This window comes from Microtus pennsylvanicus, chromosome 8, assembly GCF_037038515.1.
Source record: "Microtus pennsylvanicus isolate mMicPen1 chromosome 8, mMicPen1.hap1, whole genome shotgun sequence".
Taxonomy (NCBI): domain Eukaryota; kingdom Metazoa; phylum Chordata; class Mammalia; order Rodentia; family Cricetidae; genus Microtus; species Microtus pennsylvanicus.
The window spans coordinates 50,422,608-50,449,204 of record NC_134586.1 but is presented as its reverse complement, the minus strand read 5'-3'; the positions used below and the strand labels follow the sequence as shown (position 1 = coordinate 50,449,204).

Sequence of the window (26,597 nt, the reverse complement as noted above, 5' to 3'; positions counted from 1 at the left end):
GTGGGGCATCTTTAAGAAGCAGAACACAGTGTACAAGCTGTTTAAATATCATGTCTCACTTCTGCTGGAAGCTTACAGGACAAGGCTGTACAATGCTCTTCCGTTTTAAAGAGAAATTTAACCCTCAGCTCAGGATGGTTAAGTGCTTTGCTCAAGATGTAAAAATCCAATATCAAATCCAAGTGTGTTGGCCCTTCACTATACCTGATGGCTTCTACCTGCCGGTCCTACATACATGGTGTTTATAGGTACACGTTTACCACCTGTGTAATGAGAGGTTACAGCAAATTGATTCTGGAGCTGCTTTCAATAATACAAGATCTTGATCCCATTATTTCAGTACTTCTCTAGTGTCTTTTTGACTTTATCTCCACCCAAAGTATTTAGCTCATAAATTATAAGCATCTTAAAGAAGACCTATTAAGGAAAGAGTTTTGTTTTAGCCTTCTCTTAGTGAAAGCCTGGGAGGTGACACTTTCAAACACTTCTGATGAGCTCGCTCCCTTCCCAGAGGTCAAACAAAAAAAATCCCTTCATGAAGGCTAGTGCGTGTCGGGGAGATAGTTCAGTAAATGAAATAGCACGAGGACCTGACTTTTACACCTAGAGCCCATGTGTCCTGGCATGTGCTTGCAATCACAGTGCTGGGGAGCTAGAGAAAATAGAAGCCCCTGACTCACTGGCTTCCTTGCCTAAGTATTTGGCAAGTTCCACACTGAGAATGTTTTCTCAAACCTAAAACCAAACGTTAGAACAAACCATAAGAACCTGTAGATGGCACTTATGGTGAGCAGCTCCTGGGGTTGTCCTCTGGCCTCCACGTTCAGGTTCACATCTGCCTGTGCACCTAGAGCAGAGGTAGATTTACTAATTGTAAGGCCCTGGATGCTTTTATTTTATTCCAAGAATTATCAGGACAGAATTTTATTTCTTTACTTTAAAATTGTCTACAGTGCCAGATCTGAAGCAATCAGCTAAAAAATTTATTTTTAAGAGAGACCTGTTGTGTCTGTAGGGACAGCCCCTGGGAAGATCCACAGCAGAGCCCGTCCTTAACTCAATTAAGAGCACTACAAGTGATAACTCCATTTCCCCATGTTTTCTCCCAGCGTGAGATGACTCAGCCAGAAATAGCGAGATAATATCGCAGATGTTCCTTTGCTCGGTTAGCTGGTTATTGCTTATCTCGATGATATTTTAATACAAACACACAACTGTTCACCCTGTTTTATGGCTGTCAGGATTTTGCTTCATATTTAACAAATGGAAGTTTATGAGCAGATGTATCATTGACTCGGGCTTTCTTTCCCTGTCATTATGTTACATGGAAAAGCTAAATGCTGGCGAGGGAACTAGCCACATCTGCACCAATAGACTCCGGGATTCAAGTCACCTGTCCGGATGAGCTTTATTCTCTCCTGTTAGCAGCAAGAGATCAAAATTGCTCTCTATGATCCTAAGCAAATGACAATGAAGTATGATTACTATCACCACTTTCCTTGGGTATAGTATAGAAAAGCAAAAGAGTTCCCTGCATCATCATCATCTTCAAATGAGTCCTTCCCCACCTCTGATTGAACTTAGTGGGCTCAGCAAAGTAGTAGGCTTATATGGCTTTGAGGTTTTTGACCCTGATGGGGGGATCAATTTAGCTCTGAGACCCTAATGTGGTTCCTTACAATGTGTGTGTGTGTGTATGTGTGTAAGTCACAGATCAGTGTCGCTTGTCTTTCCCAGTTCTTCTCTAGTCGTTTTCTTCCTTCCTTCCTTCTTTCCTTCCTTCCTTCCTTCCTTCCTTCCTTCCTTCCTTCCTTCCTTCCTTTCTTCCTTCCTTTCTTTCTTTTTTTTTTTTTTTTGAAATCAGGTTCTCTCATTGAACCTGGTGCTTACTGATTCAGCTAGGCTGCTGACCTGCCATTGAGTTCCAGGGAGCAGCTTGTCTCCGCATCTTTGCTGACAGTTTGCCTACTCCTGCAGCTCTTGTCTGTCTTTTTACAAAGGTAATCAAGCCTGCTGTGCAAGTGCTTTACTGACTGAGCCAACTCATCAGCCCAGTTCCTTACATTTTATACTGGTCCCTCTCTGTCATTCAACTTTATCTTGAGTGGTCACGCACTCAGTCACACTGATTTTTTAGTTTTTTACTGAAATGAGCCAAGCACCTTGCTTGGAATGTTAGGGGAGAAGACATCTGGGAGATTATCCTGAATGGTACCAAGTGGAAGCTACAGACGTTAGCCATCAAACTTCTGAGAGGGCATCAAGTACTTTGAATGTTGGCAAGCAGAATTCTTTCTAGGGTGCCCAATGCCATTCTTACTCCAAACTGTCTTATCAGCAGCTGAGGAATGTCATAGAGCCATTTAGGCTGATGAATGTGTGTATAGTATGTATGTATTATATATACACAGAGACACACACATATACATACACACTATATATATGCATACATACACATTGATCTATACATATACACTTGTATGTATACACATGTGTGTGTGTGTGTTTCTGACTGGATGCTAAGAAATCTGTCTCAAACCAAACCCTATATGTAACCCCCTAACTTGATCAGGCAGTCATGAACAGGCTGTGCCTAGTAGGCCTCATGAGGATGCTGTTCTTCCTAAACTGAAACAATCTAATAAGTGGGATTCAGTTTTCAGAGGTGTGTTTCAGTTAAGGACTCATCCCCACCTGAGACCACCAAGCCCACAGAGACATCTTCATTGACATCAGGTGCCTCCGTTGGAGATCTCCTCATCGCCTGCATGAGCTGAGCTGCTGTCTGGGTGTTGTCATGGAATCTGCCTTCCCACTTGTGGCTGGAGAATTGTCTCCACTTTGTTTTGCTGCCGTTTCTAGTTCTCCTATTTTCTCCTTTCCCCTCTGGTCCATGGTCGATAATGAGGTAGGAACATTGTGTTCCAGGCTCATGGCAGAGAGATGGCTCTTTCAGCTTCCACCTGACCCTAAGTCAGCAATGTATGTGGGAGTCAATGGAAACCTGGGACGTTCACACTGCTCTTTTGCTTCTCCATGACATCACCATGGTAAATGTGTAAAGGTTTATGGATTATTGTGATGAGCCTTGCTTTCCCAACATGATGGCTCAGGTATTACACCACTGTGTTTCTTGTTCTCCATACTTAGGAATAAGCATAGAGACAGTCTTACACTAGACTGCTTTCAATGCTTTGCAAAAAGTCTTTGATTAACAAAATTCTGAGGTAGGCACACTGCGAGTTCCCTTTTTGTAATTGCTCAACAAAAGTAGAAGGGTAAATAACTTGTTTAGTTTTTCACAGAGAAGTGGGAAAATGAAGATTCAAAACCCAGGCAACAAAGGCCCTGAATCTGTGTTTTCTCCCTTCTGGAGAAGCGTGACATTTTGCTTTTCTTGAGCAGCCTGGTCTCCTTCTCCTGTGACTTCTGACATAGTCCCATTCCTTACACAACTGCGCTCTAAAAAGAAGCAGTGTTGTTTCCCTCTTCAGCCCCTTGCATACTCGTCCCGTCCCTACACTTGTACGGCTGTTTAGTTCACCAGTCATAGCCGTATCAATGCCATCTTCTCTCACTTTCCTTTCTGGTTGTTCTTTTGTGTTCATGGCATGTACCTGTAATGTGTGTGTGCCCACATTTGGGTAGAACACAGAGAGTGTCTTCCTCACTTGCAAAAGGAAATGACACATAGACAAAATTCTAGGATCAAGCAGTGTCATTGGCCAACTCTTCAGCACTTTCCTTCTCTGCTATGCCGATAAAGTGCCAGCATGGGCTGCTACCTTACACAGGAAGTCTATAAGAGTGACTCACAGTTCAGCTTGTAGTTGTAAGACAAAGATGTAAAATGTAACCAACAAATGAAACTTTGTGGCAAGTTAATGAGAAATTAGGATTGCTTTTTAAATCATAAAAATCACTGTGAACTCATTGACATACAAACTTAATGGTGAGTATACATGGTGACTCATTCTTATCCCCCACCTATTTCTTGTCACCAAGACCCATTTTTAAAAATAATGCGTTTAGTGCTTCTTTGAGAATTTCATACAATGTATTTTGATTGCATTCGCCCCTTCCAACTCCCTTAAACCATAAAGTTCAGTTTGTATTGGCTAAGTACTCTTGGGTACGGAGACAACCTGGCATACGGTCCACCTATCTTTGGCCGCATGATTAGTGAAAATTGATCCTCCCTATACTAGCAGTTATCCAATGCTAATAGCTTCTCAGCTAGAAGTGGCCTTTGCACCCTCCTACCTCCTCCAGGCTGGGATTTTGTCTGCTTGTAACTTGTGTCTGTCTTGTGCATGCTGCCCTAATTGCTGTGAGCTCAGATGTGCAACTGCCCTGTTGGGTACGGTAAACACTATTTCCCTGAAGTCATCTATCACCCCTGGTTATTGCAATCTTTCTACATCCTCTTTCTGGAAGATTCTCTGAGTCCATATGGAAGGTGTGTGATGTTGGCCCCCCCATGTAGGGCTCAACACTTCAAAATCTCTTATTTTCTGCATGCGACTAAATATGGGTCATTTTTGAAGGCCTCCTCTTCAGTATCAAGTGTCCTCTTAAAAACTGAAGATACAGGGACTGGATAGGTAACACAGCAGTTAAGAGTACTTGCTGCTCTTCTAGAGGACCCAGGTTCTATTCTCAACACCCACATGTAAGTTTACAAGTGTCTAACACTGATGCTCTCCTCTGGCCTCTGCACGCACCAGGCATGCATATGGTACACAGACATACATTTAGCTATAACTTTCATACATATAAAATTTTAAAAAATTAAAAATGGAGCTACATACCTAAATGTACATACAAGATAAAAATAATTGACATTTTTCAAGTATGTACTATATGTTATACCCAGCACTACATAAACTAGGTATGGTAGCACATGCCTGTAATCCTAACACTTAGGAAGTAGAAGCAGGAGGACTGGGGATTCAAATCATCCTCAACTATGCAGTGAGTTCAAAGGCAGCCTGAAATAGCCAAGCCCTATCTTTAAAAACAAGTTATATGTGCTTCTTGTGTGTATGCACATGTATACATGCATAGATGTAGGATAAACTCCCATACACATAATTGTATACATTTATGAAGTACACATTATTTTTTTAAAGACAACAAGTGTTCAACCTTGAGAAGTTGTTTTCACTATGATATCCTGTTTATAGGTAGGTGTATAAAGCTCAGAACAGTTAAACATTTTGACTTTTGGTCAAACAACTAGCAAAAAACATAGCCAGAATAAGGGCCACATGTTTGGGGACAAAGAGTGCTCCTCATCACCACACCCCACCATGTATTAGTGCACACATTTGCAGATCCTAAGTAGAAATACAAACACTGATAAAGTGCGAAGAAGAATATAGATTTAAATCACTCTCATCAAACAGGCAAATGAAAGAATGGACTATGTTGAAAGTCTTCCTAGACCTCAAGTCTGTCATTTCACTTCATTTTTATTCTGCAATGAATTTGATCTAGTTGAGGAAACCTTCCTTATTGGCATTTCATTCTTCCTGCACTAACGGGGGGTATAGAAGGACCGTGATTTGAACCCACAAAAATACGCCTTCCCAGATTGCTCTTAGAGGCCTCTTTTACCGGTGATTCTTTTCATTTTATGTTTTAAGGAGGACTCCACAGGAGCCACAGTCAACTACAAAACTGAAATTAGATGGATGGCCCAGTGTTAAGAGCCAACCCCCAACTTTTCTGAATTCTCTGTGATAATTCATGCAAGGATTTGTGTTTTCATTCTGACAAAAGTGTCAAAAATCAACATAAACACAGTTTGAATTATTTAGGAAACAAATGGGAAAGTTGAGCAGAAGTCAAAATTTCAGAGTTGTTGGCAGTCATGAGATTCGAGTAAGTTAGACCTGGCTGCAGTCCTTAATGCTGTCTCTGCATGTGTCTGAAGCTTGTTGCTATGTTCCCTACATTGAAAAATGTAAAATTTTACAATTTTTTAAATTGTAAGTTGAAGACGAAAAACCCTACATCGCAGGAAAAATAAATTTAATAATGTCTTGAACTAGAACATAATAAATTAATAAAGCATTATTTATAATTATTCATCCATGAAAGAATAATTTGGATTAATTTGACATAGAAGAATATTGGCTAGGTACCCACTGACCCTTTCCCTAAGGACTTTTCATAGGTCGATGATACTATGAGTGTGACAGCTGGAAACTGGCTTTTTTTCTTTAAAGGATTCACACTATCTCAGAAGCTGCTGAAGCCTAGCACACACCTAGAGGGACTCTATAAGCAAGGCATAGACAAATGGATATCCCAAGGAGAAAACTGCCTCAGCATAACAATGAAAACAGGTAAACCTAGGCAATAAAACAGAGCCAAACAAATAGATTCTATAAATGTAAAGTGAAAACCAAACCACTCCTGCAATTATAGCACCCATATGATTTATGCCTTTAATTTGTCTAAATCAGTGACCCATGGAGTATTGGCATAAAAATTTCAAATTCAGCAGAAACCTAAATCACTGTAAGGAAACACTGCATTTTTATTAGTTATCCTTCTTGCATTGACTTCTCCCAAACAAAATGAATCCTTCCCCGAGCGAGGCAAAATGAAGTATTGTACTTACTGAGATATTATTGATCTCCGAGTCTTAGCATCCAATACGTCACAGACACATAGATGCATTCCTTGCCTGTGAAATCGAAGGCTCAGAATTACATTCATGAAACCTTGGCTCCTGCGGAACGTTAACCGCACATTCTAGCCTAGATTATTTGATAGGAAGACACTAAAACAGACCGTGGCAAATTTGGGTATAACACAAACATAAACAAAAAAATTAAATAAATCTTTCACGGAAGTCAGTTTGCGATAGCTCATAGAAGCCACAATGGCATAAACATATATACTCGAGAAAGCTCAGGAAATGGGGCCAAGCCCTGGGGTCTAGGAGACAGACTATAAAATGCAATAAAATCCCAAAGGTGGATTATGATTTTGAAGTACATCCATTGATATTCACATACCCGAGAGGAAGGTTCTGATTGCCCTTTGAGATAGAGGAGGCCAATAAAAAAAAGAGAGTGCTCTTCACATTGGAGACCCCTGCTGACTTCCAGAAATGATTCAAACCTTGGGAAGGAAAATGTGATTTTAATTCACAGAGACCCATGTTATCCTCTTGCCCTACAGAGCTGTGAGACAATAAATGTGTGTTGTTTTAAGCTACTATTGTGCTTGTGAGAATGGTTTATGAAATCAACAGAAAGCTAGAATTGCCATTTTGGAAGTTATTTCTTACAACACGCGTTAGTACTGTATTAGAAATTCAACTGGTGCTCAGTGTCATCGACTAAATGCAGCTGCACAAACGTAAACAAAACCTCCAACACAAAGTGCTCTCCTAGATGGTCCTGCCGAGTTTTATGAATAACCACCTCTGGGTTTGCTGTAAAAATGAGGTTGGAAGGAATGGTGAGGAAAGATGCCAGTGGGCTATACTCTCACTTTCGTGCCCTCCTCATGTGGAGCAGGAGAGAGTTATGCAACCTCCCTGAACACAGAAGAATTCAACACAAAGGAAAGAGTGGAGATGGTGGTCTGTACCCTCTTGGATTGGCTCATAGAGTTAAAAAAAAAAAGAGAGAGAAAATATGTCTGGTGTCATGGAGGTTGTGTGGAAGAGGTTATATGAAAAAGGACTTCTAGGTGGGCTGGGAGACCTGAAATTTTGGGAATAGGAAACTTGAAAGTGGTTGTTGGAAGGGGTCCCCACTAATGTTCTGGGAGCACAGGCCAGAAGCCACTACAGAAAGGAATGTGGGAACTGCTGGGGATTATCAATGAAGGATTCTGTACTGTGGTCCTGCCGTTCTCTAGAGGGCTTAGCTAGTAGAACAAGGCCTTTTCCTGAGTGAAAGACTTCAGGCTTCAGAAACCCAGCCAGAATCAGGCAATAAAAACGGGTCAGGGGAAAGCAATCATCCTGTACACATGGCTGATGTCTCTGTTTGAAGTGGGTCTGAAATGGGAGAACAGAGAAACTTAATGTTTGGACTATTATGTATTTAAGATCAGACTTTACTGCAATGAGACTGTTCCTGTGACTTGAAAAGGACCACAGAAACTGCGGGACTTCTCCAATTTTCAAAACTAGAATCTATTGACAGACAGTGGCAGATGGAGGATGAAGTTTGTCAAATTTGTCTTATAAATGTGCTCATCAAGTCTAACATTTTTTTTTCTTATATTAGATATCAAAACAGCAGAGTGGTTTGAAGGCCTAAGGAAACAAAATCTTGGCCTAAAATGATGACATTTAAAAAAAAGCCTGAATGTATAGTAAGTAATCTGTAGTTACCTCATATTAACCTAGAGATGACTATATATAAAATCATCATGAATCCAAATAAGAACAACAACAACAACAAAAAAAAAAAAGCTAAACGCTAGTGAGTAGGTAAGACTAGGAAAAAGTACAAATTGGGATAAGAAAAGTGACCTAGGAGATGAACTTTCTACCCAAAGATTTTGATAGGTTCAGCTATAGGATGCTAAAGAATTTCCTAAAATGAAGAGACAAATACATCTTCAAGTCAACAGCACACATGGCCCCTGGCTTCTAAGCATCTCTCATCTCTCGTGTTCCCAGGTAGAAGAAAATCTACAGGCTCCGACTGGCCGCAGCCCTCTCCATAATCTCTACATTAGTTCCTTTTCTTGAGACAATAGTAAAATAGCTGACAAAGGCAAACTTAGGGGAGGAAATGTCTACTTCGGATCATAGTTTCAGAAGGTTAAATCTAACATGGTGGTGAAGGCAGGGCCCCTCACATAATGGTCAATCAGGAAGCAAAGACACAAGATCAGAGCTAGAGGTGAGTCTCATATAAACACATGCACACACACACACACACACACACACACACACAAATATGGGATCCATATATGAGATAAAAACAAGCAGTGTGTGTATTTTTGAGTGTGGCCTCTATCACTGATTATGATGATTTCCTGTTCTATCCATTTTCCTGATGGTTTCACAGATATGGCTTTAAATTTTTACTTTATTTTTAAGAAATTCAAATGCATACAAAGAAATATGATCACACCTATCCCATTTCCCCCAAACCCTTACATATTCTCACAAAACACTTCCCAACTTTGTCAACCCCACCTGCTTTTGTATAACTTATTAAGTCTTGTCAATGCTGCTCACATGTGCAGCCACAGAAACATGGGAAACCTACCAGCGGCCATAACCTCAAAAAAAGAATGATTTGTCCTCCCCCAACAGTTACCCGCTACCAAAGGGGTGAAGGTTTGAGCCACCTATGCCTAGATCACGGCTGTCTTGATCTTGTGCAGGTTATGTGCAGGTAACCATAACAACTCTGAGTTTATAACAATAGTCATGTCATATCCAGAAAAGATTCTTCTGTAGCCCTCCTCTTATTCCTCCAGCTCTTACATTCTTTCTGCCATCTCCTCTTCCATGTTACCTAAGCCTATGGAGGTTAATGTTGATGCCCTGTTTACGATTGACCCTTCAGTCCCTTATTCTCAGTACTTTGACCAACGATGCATCTCAGCACTGCCTGTTGTCCATTGCAAAGGGAAGCTTTTCTGACAAGTTTGAGAAAAGCCTAGGTCTGTCAGCACCAGGAGCTGGGTAGCAGATACTGTTACTGGCATGGCAGATTCTGGATCACAGACTGAACCTTCAAAACTCATCAAAGCCCTTTCAGTTTATGGCACATAAAGGAAAAAAAATGCTTTAAGTACCATTTTCTTTGTTGCCACCCACAACTTCTCGACCATTGCTCAAAGGTAGAAATTACGTTCCTTATTGCACCATAGGCTGCTTTATTCAGGAAACTGGATGTAGCAAGCAGACATGCTGATATAGGTACACATCTCTAAGTCATACGCTGTTCTGGTCAGTCGGAGGCTAGGACAAGTGCATCCAAGCAGAAGTCCGAGAGGGTCAGAACATAATCGGGAGAAGAGTTGGAAGAGCGACCACAGGCACAGCACAGAAAGTGACTTGCCCCATCGGCCCCTGGAGAGTCTTGGAAGTAAAGCAGCTGCATGGGAGGGGACTGGCTGGTGGCGCCAGCTGGTGGAACATATTTCATACAGAATGTTACCTGTTGCTTTCCATAGCAATGTCTGCAACACTTCTTAAAAATAGAATCGTAGCAGAAGCCGTCCTAGGCATCCCCTGCTTCTAAGCAGCCATGCCTTGTTCTTAGCCGCAATGTGGGGGGATGCTTGACAGAGCTGATAATGTTTGCCAAGGGAGTTTAAAGGGTCAAAAGCCCTAAAAGTCAAGATAACTGTTGTAGTCTTTCTGGAATTCCATGTGGGCTCTTGCTGACTGTGGTCTGAGTCTTCTGTGAGCATGAATCATGTATTTCCTTGATGTGTATATGTTTACATGTTTGTACATACCGTTTTTTGAGGCAGTGTTTTTCAGTGGTACCCAGGATTGGCCAAGTAGGCTAGAATGTCTGGTCAGTGATCCCGAAGGATCTGTCTGTTTGTGTATCCCCTTCACTAGGATAACAAGTGCATGCTATCATGCCTGGCTCTTTTTTGGGCACTACTTGAGGTTCTCATGTTTATTCAGTATGCAGTTTACAGACTCAGCTTTCCCTTCTGCATTGTATATGCTCCTTAAATGTTGTAATGAATGAGGGAGGAGAAAGAAGCTGCTAGATCTCATCTCAATGCCACTGTATACCTGACCAGTCTATCTTATCTCTGACATTAGTCTCAGTTGCTCCCCCTCTTTTCTGTTTCACCAGCCTCTACGGAGGCCTCTGTGCTTATGGGTCTATAGATTTTGTATGAGGTTTATGTATTTTTTTTCCTGGCGACAAAAGCCAGATGAGTGCTCAATCTCTTTGGGTTCACTGTGGCAGGGAACCACAGCATCCCCAGCTCTCAGAGCTGGATGCCCAGGGCTCTGACTTCCAACGTTCACTAAGAATCCCATTCGGAAAGAGCAGAGGGAGACCTCTGACCCACAAGTGAAAGGAAGGATAAGAGCCAGGAAGCCAGTCAGTGGATGTTCTTGGACACAGCTTTCCCATGTGACTTCTGACTTGGTGTTGCTCTTCTTTAGAAACATGAGAACAGCTTAGGCAAGCTGAACACATTTCTTTTTATAAGTGGGTTCTGCCAGTCAGGATTAACAGTTACATGCGGAGCTAGGCCTGGTGGCACTGATATATAATCAAAGGTATTTGGGAACTAGGGCACGGAATTGCAAGTTCAAGGTTTGACTGGTCTAGAGCAAGTTTAAGACCAGTCAGTGCAACTTAGTAAATCCTGCCACTAGATTAAAAAAATATTAAATATTGCTTAGAATGTGAAGGACCCTGGGTTCAATCCCTAGGACTATAGAAAGAGAGAAGAAAGAAAGGAAACAAAAGAGGAAAAGTGTTCTAAGTAACTCTAGATTTTTGGATACTAGATTTCAAAATCATACAAAGTTTATGAACCTTTCTTTGTGTTGCTATAGAGACACCAGCCGGAAGGCTTAGATAGCTTGTATTTGTTTCTCATAGTCCCAGAGGCTAGAAAGCCAAATCCAAGTTCCCAGGAGGTCAGCTTTTTTGTGAGGGCTTGCTTGCTTATAACCTCACATGACTTGCCTCATGCACCAGAGGAAGGAAGGAAGCAAAGGAGAAACACAGAACGGGAGATGAGGAAGGTAAGGAAGGAGGGAGGAGAGAGGAAGAAGGGGGAGAAGAATGAATCTGTCTTTTCTTCTCCCATCATGTGATGGAGAACCATTGGCAGGACCTTACCTCAACCTAAGTAATTCTCAAAGATCTATCTCCAGAGACCATCCCGCAGAGGGTCAGGGCTTTAGTATATAAATTCTGTAGCACTTTCCCTCTACAGCTTAGGACACTTGGAACACTACTGCGAAAATAGCAGACTTTGTGTTATACCAGCAATGATAATGAACAGAGTGGACATCAAGTTGTCTACAGGATCATAGTGCAACTGGGGTGAGGACTGGAATGAGTTTCTGGAATCTCTCAGCAGCGTTCACTCCAGGATGTTCACTTTGGGACTGTGAGCATCACCACTGGGGAGGCAAGCTGAATGTTTGTAATGATTGAGAGCCCTCAGAACACCCAAACATTGCATTTCTCTAAATGGAATGTCACTGACAAAAAAGAAAAAGGCAAAAGAAAAACCGTCTCTCTGGAGCCCTCTTGATAACGGTCAGCTGGGCTATTCCATCAACCTATAATGTGAACCTGTTCAGTTGCATTTTCCAAAATGAAAATGGTCCCAAGAAGGGGAGACTCCTCAGGCATAAACTCCTCGTGCACGCTCAGTACTCAATGGGATGTTTGCAAATTAAAACAAGTCCCCTGAAGCAGAAGCTAGCCTTCTGCTAGATGAAATATGCTGAGGGTATTGGCTGCAGAGGAATCTCTGAAAGACGTCCTGAGGTAGGTAATAGTCTAACCACATTGCCAATTTCCCTTCCCAGTGCATAACTTAAAATGCCTTTCAGAAGCAGAAAGCAAGATCCCCCCCCCTCTCATCCCCTGTGGACTAAGGGTGAAAGCCTGCTCTCCCACATCCCGCCAACCTATCTGGTAGTAACAGACTCTTCAACACCAATAAAGAAATTTTTTTATCCTTTATTAGCTGATTTAGTTCCAGCACCAAGATTCCTTTGCTGTAACTTTTCTTTGGCAGCTCATTTCCTGTCAGGAGTTGTTTGTTACCAAAACCGATGGGAAATGAATAATGTATAAATTATAAAAGCTACCCCATTTTTACCTCCCTCGTTATGGCCCACTGTGTTTTTAGGAGCATATGTGTTAGTGGGGTGTTTGCAGTATTCATGACATGAACTTCTAATTTATGAGCTCTTAAAGGCAAACTAGTCATCAGCATGCTAATTATTAATATTGCACTCTGAGGACTTTTCTCAGGAGCTTTATTGCAGCAAAACAGAAAGCTATGAACTAGTATTTGGCCACTTTCCAGACACAGGGCTAAGTCAGACTGGAGCGCAAGTCTCTGACACTGATGTGTGGACGGTTGGATCTGGAGTTATTTACTACGTGAAATACCAGCCTTGCCACTTTTTAAATGTTAATGGCTTTATGGTGAAGACAAAAAGGTCTGTTCTTCCCACCTGGAGATTTCAGAATTTCGCATCCGGCCATGGAAATGCCTCCACAATGTCGGAAATCACTTTCACTTTTCTCTCAATTACCTATTGATGTTTATGAAGTTTCATAATTTCAGATCAAAGTATGTGAAATAATGTGTTTGTTTATGATGACCTAGTAGAGGGGACTGCATTTAATATGCTGTATTTACTGATTTGGAGTAGGGAGGACAGATTTTCTTGTTGGTTGTATAAAAAAAAAGAACTGAAATTAAAATTTTAAATATGGATTTATTTATTTCAGTCAGGTTGCTGAGCCAAATTCAGAGACCACACTAATTGACTCATAGAGCATGAGTCAGAAAATTGGAAAGATTGCCCAGGGCCCAGGTTATCTTTCGAGATGTGGACTGAATGTCCACACAGGTTTTTAGTCTATATCTTGGTCTTTATTTATTGTATATGAAACTTAAAAATTTTAACTCAAGTTCTGGGGCTATGTCTCAGTAGGTAAAGAAACTTGCTGTGAAAGTATGGGGACCTGTATTCAAATCCTCATAATCCATGTAAAGCCCAGCACTCTAATACAGATCTGTAATGTCGCTGTGGCCCTGGGAAGATGAGCTGCTTTTGGGTTGGGTGTACACAGCAGAAAACATACCATGGACCTGAATCAAACAAGGTAGAAGGTGAGGATCAACACTGTAGGTTTTCTTCTCACCACTGCATGTGTGTGCCCTCATTCACATGCATGTACACATGCATGTATGCACGATTTATATGCACATAGAAATATAACAAAATCTTTTTTATTGTTTGTATATTATTAATTTTAGTTCAAAATTTGGTTATCTCTTCCTGTCTTCTTCAGGTATTTTTTTTCTTATTTTTCCAAAGCACTCAGGTTAATAGTTAAGTTATTGAACTGTGATCTCTCAGTTGGATGTTGGATTCTCCTCTGTATGCTATAAATATGTGTCATTACCATTGATTAATAAAGAGGCTACTTTGGCCTATGGCAGGACAAAATATAGATAGGTGGGAAAGCTAAAGTGAATGCAGAGAAAAAGAAAGAAGGCAGAGTCAGGCAGACACCATGTAGCTGCTTAAGGAGAATAATGCCAGAACCTTACTGGTAAGTCACAACATCATGGCAATGCACAGATTAGTAGAAATGTGTTAATTTAATATGTAAGAGCTAGCAAGACATATGCCTGAACCATTGGCTAAAAAGTATATAATTACTATAGTTTCTGTGTGATTATCCAGGTCTGGGTGTCTGGGAAGTGAGATGCAGTCTCCAGTTACACTCAATTTCTTTGAGTGTAAGCAGCCATTGGTACAAACTTCCCTCTCAACATTGCCTTTGTTTCGTTCCTTTGGTTTTAGTATGTTATATTTCCATTTCATTTTAGCAATTTATATTTTCCTTCTTTCATGGCACAATTGTCATTCAGTAGTGCTACAACTGAATGTTTAGTTTCTACAACTCTATGTATTTCCTACAGTTTTTATTGCTGTTGATATTCATCTTTTCCTATTGGGCTCAGAGAGAATGCAGGATGTTATTTCATTTTGTTTATATTTTTTGAGACTTGCTTTGTATTCTAATATGTGGTTGATTTTAAAGAAAGTTCCATGGGCTACTGAAAAGACTTGGTAATCATTAGTGTTTGATGGAATATTCTGAAAGCATCTATTAGGCCCCTTTGATTTATGTTGTTTTTTAATACAGAGTTTCTCCCTTTATTTATTTTTTCTTGATGTCCTGTCTATTGATTAGAATGTGCTATTGAAGTCACCCATTACCACTGAGTTGGGGCCAATCTAGGGTTTTACCTACAATATCATTTCTTTGGTGAAATTGGGTGTCCCTGTGTTGGGTGGTTATATGTTTAGAATTGTTATACTATGTTTGCATAATTTTACATTTAATGAGTATGAAGTTTCTCTTACATTGTCTGACTAGTTTTGGTTTATAGAATATTTTGTCAGATGTTAGAATATCTACATTTTCTTCCTTCTTTGTTCAATTTTCTTCAAGTACCTTGTTTCATCCTATTACCCTAAGATGGTTTCTATCATTGGTGGGGATGTATGGTTTTTGGAGACACCTGTTTTTTAATATAATCTGTTAGTTTGTATTTTTATTGGAGATTTAAGGCTATTAATAACCAGAGTTATTAAAGATGTGAATTAATTCCTGTCATTTTGTTGATTTTGCAGTTTTCTCAGATCTCTTAGGATTACCTGTCCTGGCATTGTTTATTTGTTTTTTGTGTCCCTTTGGGTATGTTTATCATTCTCTTTAGATTGAAGTATCTCTTCCAGTGTCTTTTGTGGATCTATCTTTGTAGGCACCAATCCCGTTCATTTGTTTTTGTCATGGAAAATTTTGATTTTCCCTTCAATTTTCATAGTTTTTCTGTATGTAATAATCTAAATTGACAGTTTGATATTTCAGTACTCAGAGTACTCATTGTCAGGCTCTTCTAGCTTTAAATATTCCTGCCAAATAACCTGAAATTATTCTAAAGTGGCTACCTCTATAAGTGACTTAACCTTTCTGTATTATAGCTCAACTTTATTTCAGAATAAGGGGAATAGGAATATATACACATCATGTAATTTGTGATTGGAAGCACAATCCTACCATATAGCTGGAGCACAATACATAATTTCACATGGGCAACATGGTGGAATCATTTGTTGGGAACTGTCAAAGGTCACACTTAAGATAAGTCAGGTATCCTTGCTCAGAGACAGCTTCCAAAAAAAGCTCATGTAGAGAGCAGGAATCCCTTCTGAGAGAAGGGAGTCCTCTATTTGGCTCTGAGCTCAGAATGCTGTCCAGAAATCATGGACAACCTTAAGCAGCAGAACCCTCCCACATTTAATAGGGAACTTTTCAAAAAATTTGTATTTTGAGAGGTGTGGTGATGTGTGTATGTATGTGTGTTTATGTGTGTATGTTGTGGGATATTAGTTTACCTATGTAAATATGTGTAGAATTTTTTATGTTGTAAAATACTAACTTAACAATGTAAAGATGTGTTGTATTTGTTTGCCTTGCCTGCCTAAGGTACCTTATTGGTCTAATGAAAGGTTAAATGTCCAGCAGATAAGCAGGAGGTATAGGCAGTACTTTCAGGCAAAGAGAATAAGTAGAAAGAGGAATCTACACTCAGCAGAAACAGAGGGAGACAGAGGGAGAAAGGGGAGAAAGGGAGATGCTAGGAAGACACTAGGGGCCAGCCAGCCAGCCAATCAGACATGGGGGAGGCAGAAAAGCATGACATATAGAAAGGATAAAAGCCCCAAGGCAAAATGTAGATAAATAGAAAAAGTTTAAATTAAGTTAAAAGAGCTTGTGGAACAAGACTCATCTAAGGCCGAATATTCATCATTAATAACAAGTCTTCATGTCTTCATTTGGGAGCTGGTTGGTGGTCCAAAGAAAATTCCAACTACATGTTTGTGTTTTTGTATGTATGTGTGTGTATCTTGTTTCTATCTTTGTGTTAGAATTTGTAAAAACTAACATATGGAGTTCTTTACATTTTCTTTCTTTCTTTCATTTTGTTCAAGTCACATTTCTTTCAGAATGGGTGCTTGCAATGTTCAATATTCAGTTAATTCATAGTAAGGTATGATATCAATTTCTTCTGGTTGTCTGCTAGTTAGGGACTACAGCTTTTTATCCATGGTCTTCTGGTTGCTAGCTCTAATATGTTGCCTTCAGAGGCTTGGTCAAGAAACACACTTGGGAAACTCCACAGGAGCAGGATTGAGCTAATGACCCGGGCTGGAGTGGGCCTGAGGCAGGGAACTCCATAGAGCATGACTAAGCCAGCAAGCTAGACCAGAGTAAAACTGAGGCAGTGAACTCTACAGGATCAGGACTAAGCCAGCAATCTGAAATGGAGTGGGGCCTGAGGCAGCTAACTCCACAGGAGCTGGACTGAGCCAGCAACCTGGGCTGGAGGAGGCCTCGGACAGCGAACTCCACAGAAACAAGTAGAGGGGAGCAACTGCTGAGGTAGTAGGCCAGAGTTAGAGACCTCTGTGGGTCTAGCGATGAGTCTGGGACCTATGAGGGTGTAGGCAGGAACCAGAGACCTCTGCAGGTCTGGGCATGAGTCTGGGACCTTCCAGTGAGTAGACCTGAGCCAGGACCCCTGTGGGTCCAGGCATGATTCTGGGACCTCCAAGGAACTAGGCCTGAGCCAGAACCTCTGTGGGTCCGGGAGTGAATCTGAGGGAGTAGTCCTGAGCTAGGACCTCTGAGAGTCTGGGTGCACCCGAGTCTGTGACCTCTAAGGGAGTAGATGGGACCCAGAGACCTTGGCAGGACCAGCCCTAAGCTAGTGACCTCTGCAAGAGTTGATCCAAACAAGGGACATTTACAGAAACAGGTCTGAGTTGGCAATCTAGGCCAAAGCAGGCCTGAGACAGCAAATTCCATGGGAGTGGAGTAAACCTCATGACCGCTGAGTGATCTCCAGAAACTCTGACTGACTGCATCATGAGGAGCAACCATCTGAGCCTTGGATCCACTAGCACCTGGAAGATTGATCACCAGAGTCACAGACAGCACCAACTACACCAATTAGGGGGAAAGACAGGTAGACAAGATAAGAACACATACCACTACCACAAAGAGCAACATGACATCAGTAAAATCTAGTGTCCCTAAAACAGCAAGACTTGAACAACCAAATATAGATGGAGCAGAAGAAAATGACCTAAAAAGTAACTTCAGGAGAATGTTTGAGGCCCTTAAAGAGGAAATAAGAAATTCCCTCAAAGAAATGGAGAAAAAGGCTGACGAAAATTGGAAGACATCAAGGAAACATTAAAGAAAAGCAAGAAAAAGCAACCAAACATATGAGACTACTCAAGACTTCAAAACTAAAATAGAGACGATAAAGAAAACACAAGGCAAGGGAATTATAGAAACAGAAATCATGAGAAAATAATCAGGAACCACAAATGCAATCATAAACAGCAGAATATGAGAGATGGAAGAGAGAATCTCAAGCACTGAAAATACAATAGAGGAAATAGATGCCAAAGAAAACATTAAATGTAACAAAAGCATAACATAAAATATCCAGGAAATATGGGACACCATGAAAAGACTAAACCTAAGAATAATAGGTATAGCAGAGGGAGACAAACAATGCAAAAGCACAGAAAATATATATAACAAAATCATAGAAGAAAACTTTCCCAACTTAAAGAAAGATATGCCTATGAAGATACAAAAACCTTACAGAACACCAAATAGACTAGATAAAAAAAAGCCCCCTCACCACATGAAAATCAAAACACTAAACATACAGAATAAAAAAAGAATATTAAGAGCTGCAAAAGAAAAAGGTCAAGTAACATATAAAAGCAGATCTATCAGAATTACACCTGAATTCTCAATGGAGACAATGAAAGCCAGAAGGTCCTGGTCGAGCATTATGCAGACATTAAGAGATTATGGATGCCAGCCCAGACTACTATACCCAGTAAAACTTTCAATCACTACAGAAGGACAAAACAAGATATTCCATGACAAAACCAGGTTTTACCAATACCTAGCCACAAACCCAGCCATACTCAAAGGACTAGAAGGAAAAGTCCAATCCAAGGAAGTTGACTTCATCAACAAAAACGAAGACAATTGATGCTATCACAGCAGCAAATCCCTAAGAGGGGAAAAACACACAAATTAACATCACCAACAATGAAAACTAAATTAACAGGAGATAACAATCATTGATCATTAATATCCCTTAACACAAATGAACTCAACTCACCTATAAAAAGGCACCTAACAGATTGGGTACAAAAACAGAATCCATCCTTCCACTGCAAAGAAGAAATACAATTCAACATCAAAGACAGACATCGCCACAGAGTAAAGGACAAAGAAAAAATTTTCCAATCAAATGGACCTTAGAAACAAGGTGGTGTAGCTATTCTAATATCTAACAAAATAGACTTTAAACTAAAATCAATCAAAAGGGACAAAGAAGAACATTTCATATTAGTCTGAGGAAAAACCCATCAAGAGGAAATCTCAATACTATGCTCCAAATACAAGTGTACCTTCATATGTAAAAGAAACACTTCTAAAGCTTAAATCAAATATTAAACCCCACACACTAATAATGAGAGACTTCAACACTCCACTCTCACCACTGGATAGGTCAGTCAGACAAAAAATTAACAGAGAAATAAGGGAACTAACAGATGTTATGACTCAAATGTACTTAGCAGACATCTATAGAACATTCAGTTCAAACATAAAAGAATATACCTTCTTCTCAGCACCTTGTTGAACCTTCTCAAAAACTGATCACATACTTAGTAACAAAAAAAAACCTCAACAGTAACAAAAAATTGGAATAACTCCATGTATTTTATTGGATCACCATGGCTTAAAACTAGAATTCAACAGCAACACTAATTCCAGAAAGCCCACAAACACATGAAAATTAAACAATGCTCACCTGAGTCATTAATGGGTCAAGGAAGAAAAAAATGGAGAAATAAAAGACATCTTAAAATTCAATGAAAATGACCACACAACATACCCAAATTTATGGGACACAATGAAAGTAGTGTTAAGAGGAAAGTTCATAGCACTAAATGCATACATAAAGAAAATGGAAAAATCCCACACTAGTGAATTAATAGAACATTTGAAAACTTTAGAACAAAAAAATAGCAAACTCACCCAAGAGAACTAGATGGCAGGAAATAATCGATTTGAGCGCTGAAATCAATAAAATGGAAACAAAGAAATAAAAAAATTGAATACAAAGATTCAATGAGACAAAGAGTTGGTTCTTTGAGAAAATCAACAAAATAGACAAACCTTTATCCAAACTAACCAAAAGGCAGAGAGAGATAATAACCAAATTAACAAAATCAGAAATGAAAAGGGGGAACATAACAACAGACACAAAGGAAATCCAGAGAATCACCAGCTCATATTTCAGAAACCTGTACTCCATAAAATTGGAAAACCTAAAGGACATGGACAACTCTCTGGATAAATATCACTTACCAAAATTAAATAAAGACCAGATAAACAAATTAAACAGACCTATAACTGCTAAAAAAAATAGAAACAGTCATCAAAATTCTCCCAACCAAAAAGCCCCGGACCAAATGGTTTCAGCTCAGAATTCTACAAAATTTTCAAAGAAGAACTAATATCAGTACTCCTCAAATTGTTCCACACAATAGAAACAGAAGGAACATTGCCAAACTCTTCTTATGGGGCTACATTTACCCTGATATCCAAACTACATAAAAACATTACTAAGAAAGAGAATTACAGACCAGTCTCACTCATGAACATTGATGCAAAAATACAAAATAAATACTGGCAAATGGAATTCAAGAACACATCAGAACCATCACCCAGCATGATCAAGTCGGCTTCATCCCAGAGATGCAGGGATAGTTCAACATATGAAAATCTGTTAACGTAATCCACTATATAAACAACGTAACAAATAAAACTACCTGATCATCTCATTATATGCCAAAAAAGATTTCGACAAAATACAACATCCATTCATGATAAAGGTCTTGGAAAGAGCAGGGATACAAGGAACATATCTAAACATAATAAAGGCAATATATCACAAGCCAACAGCCAACATCAAACTAAATGGAGAGAAACTCACAGTGATCCCATTAAAATCAGGAACAAGACAAGTTTGTTCACTCTCTCCATATCTATTTAATATAGTTCTTGAGGTCCTAGAACTAGAATAATAAGGAAAAAAAAGGAGATCAATGGGATACAAATCAGAAAAGAAGTCACCCTCTCTATTTGCTGATGATATGATAGTTTACATGAGCAACCCCAAATTCTACCAAGGAATTCTACAATTCATAAGCCCTTTCAGTAATGTAGCAAAATAACTAAAAAGAAAAATCAGTTTTAGAGTGATAGTGTCTTTGTAGAGGAGTTTGGAGGTTCTCCTTCTGTTTCTGTTATTTTAATTATTTAAAAGTTGTTAGTTTCAGTATTTTTTTTTGAAAGTAGAATTCTTCAGTGAATCCATTTGTACATGAGATTTTGATTTAGCCAGAATGCATTTTATTTCTGTTTCAATTTATTTGTTATGATCTGTTTAAGTTTTGGTGGTTCTGATGAATCTAAAATTTGGCGGGTTTTTTTTGAGATTTTCTAACTTAATAGAGTTTTAAAAGTATTCTCTTATAATATTCAGAATTACTTTGGTGTCATGTAATGTCTTCCTGGTAGTATCTGACTTTGTTTTCTTTGGATCTTCTTTCTCTGTTTTTTGGTTAATTTGGATAAGCATCTATTGATCTTGCTTATTGTTTCGAAGAACCAGCTCTTAGATTTGATTCGTTGTATTGTTTTTTGTTGGTTAGTGATAATGTTTTTTTCTATCTCATTAATTTCTACCCTGATTTTTTTATTTCTGCCCAACTACTGGATTTTATATTTTTTTTTTCTTTGTTGTTTTCCAAACTCTTAAATTTCATCACTAGTTAATTTATTTGTGTTCTGTCTGGTGTTTTTTTCTCTTGTTTTTTCTTCTTAATGTAGCCACTCAGCATTGTAAATTTTTCTCTTAGCATTCAATTTTAATGTGTCTTGGAGGTTTTGTTATGTTTTCATTTTTCTTCATTTCCATGATATAATTTTTTTCTTGATTTCTTCTATGATTCAGTCATCATTCAGTAGTTTTATTTAATATCTGTGATTTAATGTAATTTCCAGAGATTTTTTGGTATTGATTTAAAACTTTATTGTACTGTGGTTAGATAGGACACATAGAGTTATTTCAGTGGGGTTGATGCATGCCTTAGTCTAGTAGCATGCTCTTTATTAAACTGTATGTATCAGGATTTATTCAAAAATATGTTTAGGATTGTAATGTCTTCTTGCTTAATTAATATTAATTCTAAAATTTTGGAAGACTACACATAAAATCTTTATTGTAAAATATGGCTCTAATTTATTTGAATAATTAATTAGTTACTTTTATAGGTCACATTATTTTTATTCATATTATTTGTTGGTGGTACTGCTAAATATAATAAAAATAATCACCCATATTGATTTATGTTAAAAAGTTACAAGGTATCCTTATCTTGCGATTTTTGGAGAGCTAGGGAAATGTATTCACTTATCAAAGTAGAATAGAGAGACTAGATAGATATTACAGTTCCTAAAACATTCGAGTTGTGTTTCTCATTAGTATCTTTGAAAAGTACACTTAAATGGTAATTAAATTGTAACCTAATGAAATAGTAAAATAACAGTAATTTCAGAAGATTGGTTTCTGACCAACCATAGTACAAAGAAATCTAAAATAGATACAATTTACTCATTACTGTTATCAAAGGTAATAATTCTATCTTTTGGTACATTTGTTTCTAGTCTTTACATATAATTGATGTTTTTAATGGGCAATATTAGATTTTGCTATGGCATTCCATTTTACATTATTCTAATGCTATAAGTATATTCTCATATAATTTCGAGGTCTTCATATACATAATAAAACTAACTATAGAATGGGGCTATATAGCAGGCTCTGGTGTAGGAGGGTCTTCTTTCTGTGTGTTGTTTTCATTGGTCAAATAAAAACCGCCTAGGCCTTTTGATAGGGCAAAACTTAGATAGGCGTGGAAAAGAGAACTGGAGGCTGGGAGGAAGAAGGCAGTGTGGTAAATGCCATGGCTCTCCTTTCCTAGACGGACACAGGTTAGACTCATGTCGGTAAGCCACAGTCAAGTGGCAATACACATTAATAGGAATGGGTTAATTAAGATGTGAGAGTTAGCCAATGTGAGGCTAGAACGAAAGGGCTAGGCAGTGATTTAATTAATACAGATTTCTGTGTGGTTATTTTGGGCATAAGCTGGCTAGGTGGCTGGGACAACAAGCAGCCCACCAGCCTGGGTGTAAGGGAGCCAGGCAGCAGGAATCAGCCCACCGCTCCATCTACAACAAGGCTCAGCAGTTAAAAATGCTTGTTGTTCTTGCAAAGGACCTGAGTTCAGTTAGCAACACACATGTTGGGTAGTTCACAATCAGGAGTTTACTCCAGCGCCAGGGAAGCCAATGTATTCTTCGGCCTTCTAGGGGCAACTGCACAGATGTGCACATGCACACGCAGGGATCAACGTGTGCACATGAGTTGGAAGTAGAAACAAATTTTTTTAAAAAAAATAGAACAGAAGTTGGGAGCGTGTTGAGGACGTTATGTAATTCTGAAACAACCATTTAAAAAGATTAATGTCTAGAAATTGACTCTTGCATGTGTGTTCAGTAGAATGCATCCTCATGCCTTTCACCCAGCTTCTAAGTGATTATTTGTCGCAGTTGTTGTGGGAGTATTTTGTGTGTTCTCTAGAGCATGTGCTCTTGAAATAAGTGCAGATTAAAGCCAGAAGCAGTTATTACTTAGAAAAAAGTTGAACTAACAGCAGACATTGCTTCTGACCCAGAAGAAATGTAGCAGCAGTGACACTGAGAAACAGTGCAGTCATCTGGGAAAACAGTCTGGTCTTCCCTTTTAAAACTAAAAGCTAAGGATTTAGCTGTCATAAGACTTAATGACTTAATGACTGTTTTCTTGGGTATTTATCTCAGAGAAATAGAAAAACAAACTAAAATTCAAACAGTATACAAATGTATAACAGCTTGAATCAATGGGGGAATGATCATACAAATGTGATATACTTCCTTTATAAAATATAATTTAATATTAAGAATGAAATATATGCTTATCTATGTTACAACTCAGATAAATTCCTGAAGAATTATATAGAGAAAGGTCAATACTAAAAATTAATATATAATATGCATCTACTTAGGCAGTAGTGTAGAATAAAAAAATTACAGATTTAGATAGAAACTATGGATTTCCAGGGGTTGAAGACATGGGTGAACATGGGGATTAGAACATGATGGAAGAAAAGGGGATGAGTGTGTTAACAGAAGGAGAATTAAGGGCATCCTTATGGTGAAGGGTCTCTGGATTTACTTCAGTGGTGGATACAATGGGCCTAGGCATAGCAGACAATTTTCCCACATACATACATGAACACGGATGGATATGCACATATATAAATTGGCAAAATGCTAATTAGATAATTTTATTAGTTGCTATAGAGCATAGTCTTTTCGCAAATGACACCATTTGTCAAATTAGGTAAAGTATATATGTCAAGTCTCTGTTTATTACTTCTATGACTCCATAGGAATTTATATTTATTTCAATATCTTTTGTTTTTGCTTTCTTTCAAGGCTTGGTCTCTCTGTGTAACAACCTGGCTGTCCTGGAACTTGCTTGCTTCATCGACCAGTCTGGCTTTAAACTCACAGAGATCCACCTGCCTCTGCCTTCCAAGTGCTGGGATTAAAAGTGTGTGCCACCACTGACCAGTTTATTTCAGTATTTTTTAACTGATGAGTTGTGCCAAAGCTGACTGACAAACCTGTGTCAATAACTATTGTGTTCACAGTTTACTTTGTAAATTGCTACTACCCTTCATGACCAGTTTGAAAGAACAGATATCATCCACGGAAGGGAAAAGTGGGAGTTCTTAGACAGTTTGAGAATGTGAGGCAATAGATATGCTGCAGTCAAAACTCTGAACTCTCCACAGATCCCTTCCTGAGTACATGTTCCATTATGCATTGAGTAGGTGCCCTAGAGCAAAGTGAACTGGAAACTGGAAGTCAACCAGGACTCTTTGAGTTCTCTGCAGTTCAGAAGTGCTTCTGGGAAGGTGAAGACTTTGTTTCAGTTTTAAAAAGCTTGTGCTTAGTCACCATAGTTCATCAAGAGCTGTAAGGGGTATAACTCTGAAACTCAAACACTGAAAATTTAAAAGAAGTTGCGCACACACACAACCACAAAACCGCACAGACTGTGAAGAGTGAAAGTTGAATGTGAAATCTTGCCAGGTGGCTTGTCTTCTCTATTCAACAGACAGAAAGAAGCATTAAAAATCAAAGACAAAACTGGAACCAAGTTAAAAACAAACAAACAAAAACCATGATAACCAAATATGCCATAATTAGTGCAGTTATTTTACAGACAAAATTAATATAGGGCTGGTGAGATGGATGAGCAGTTAGGAGTTTTTACTACTCTTTTGGAAGATTTCCAGAACTATCTTACAACTTGCCTGTAACTCCATTTCTAAGAGATTTGAAACTTTCTTATGACCACAAGGACGCCCCCACACAGGTGGTACACATAAATACACTCACAATAAATGAATGAATAGTGCACACACATGTAGTATACATAAACACACACATAATATATATAAATGAATAAGTACCACCGACACACATGGGGTACACATAAACACACACACAATAAATGTATTAATGAATAAATAATCTTAAAAAGAAAGTTAAATAAACTTAACGATAATAACCTAGAAGATTGATAGCTAGCAGATTACTAGTATAAGAAATGCTGGAGAAGTTTCTTTATGTTCCAGGGGAGCCTTACAATATTGTAACATAGGCTTGCAGACAGAAATGAGAAACATTTGAAAGAATGAATACTTGTATATGTAAACAAGTATATATAACCTACATATTATATAAATACTTCTTAATATTTACAACAAAAGGTATCATAGAATTCAGATATAATATAAACTGTACAAATGATGTTGAAAATAGAAATGTACTGCTTCACAATTATGACAGTTTAGTTTAGAAAAATCAATACAAAATTCAAGCAAACTCTCATGAGTTTGAGTTAACTACACGTGCTATTACCATATAAGTAACCCTTGAAAAGGAAATTCAAAGAAATATAATTAAAAGCTCGTGGAGAGTACACTGGCATTCTCTAAGATGTTAAGAAGAAGGATATGATAGGTAAAGGGCAATGAGAGGGGGATGGAACGAACAAAAAACACAGAGCAAAATGACAGATCAAAGTCTTGGTATACAGCAATCCCACTAAGTATAAATGGTAAAAATATTGAACAGCAAATATTAGATTGGGCTATTTGTAATAGCTGAAGGAAAAAGGCACAGGGATCCTTGGAAGAAGTGATGAAGGCTAGAAGACAAGTATGGAGGTATGGGTGGTCACTGTGGCCTGTGACAAGTGTCTTTTTGCCCTCAAGTAGAGTTCAAAGGTTGAGCTAACCATGCTGATAATCTTTGATCTTAAGATGCTATTGGAGTAAGTGTGCACCCTCCTGGCCCTGCTACTCCGTCCAAATCACAGAAGTCTGAAAGCCTGTCCCTCTACTGTCACCAGTGTTTGCATGGTGATCTTGATGACAGGATGTTGTCAAATAGAAGAAGCCTGACCCTAACATGTATCACAGAAGTCATGTAAACTCATATCCTGCCTCACTGCTTAAGACTAGTTTTTAAAGATGATGTGTAACTTCCTTCCTTATT

At 38.8% G+C, this 26,597-nt stretch overlaps 1 long non-coding RNA gene across 2 annotated transcripts in view; it reads right to left on the bottom strand.

Annotated features, from left to right (window-relative positions):
• The window catches only part of LOC142856231 (uncharacterized), a 137,870-nt gene that overhangs the window by 20,696 nt on the left and 90,577 nt on the right, over positions 1-26,597 (bottom strand). The window contains exons 5-6 of one of the 2 annotated variants that reach the window (XR_012911604.1): positions 7,032-7,137; positions 6,632-6,697 (exon numbers count right to left, since the gene is read on the bottom strand). This is a non-coding gene — a long non-coding RNA (uncharacterized LOC142856231). The remainder of the gene's footprint in view (positions 1-6,631; positions 6,698-7,031; positions 7,138-26,597) is intronic. The other variant, XR_012911605.1, reaches the window with a different exon arrangement.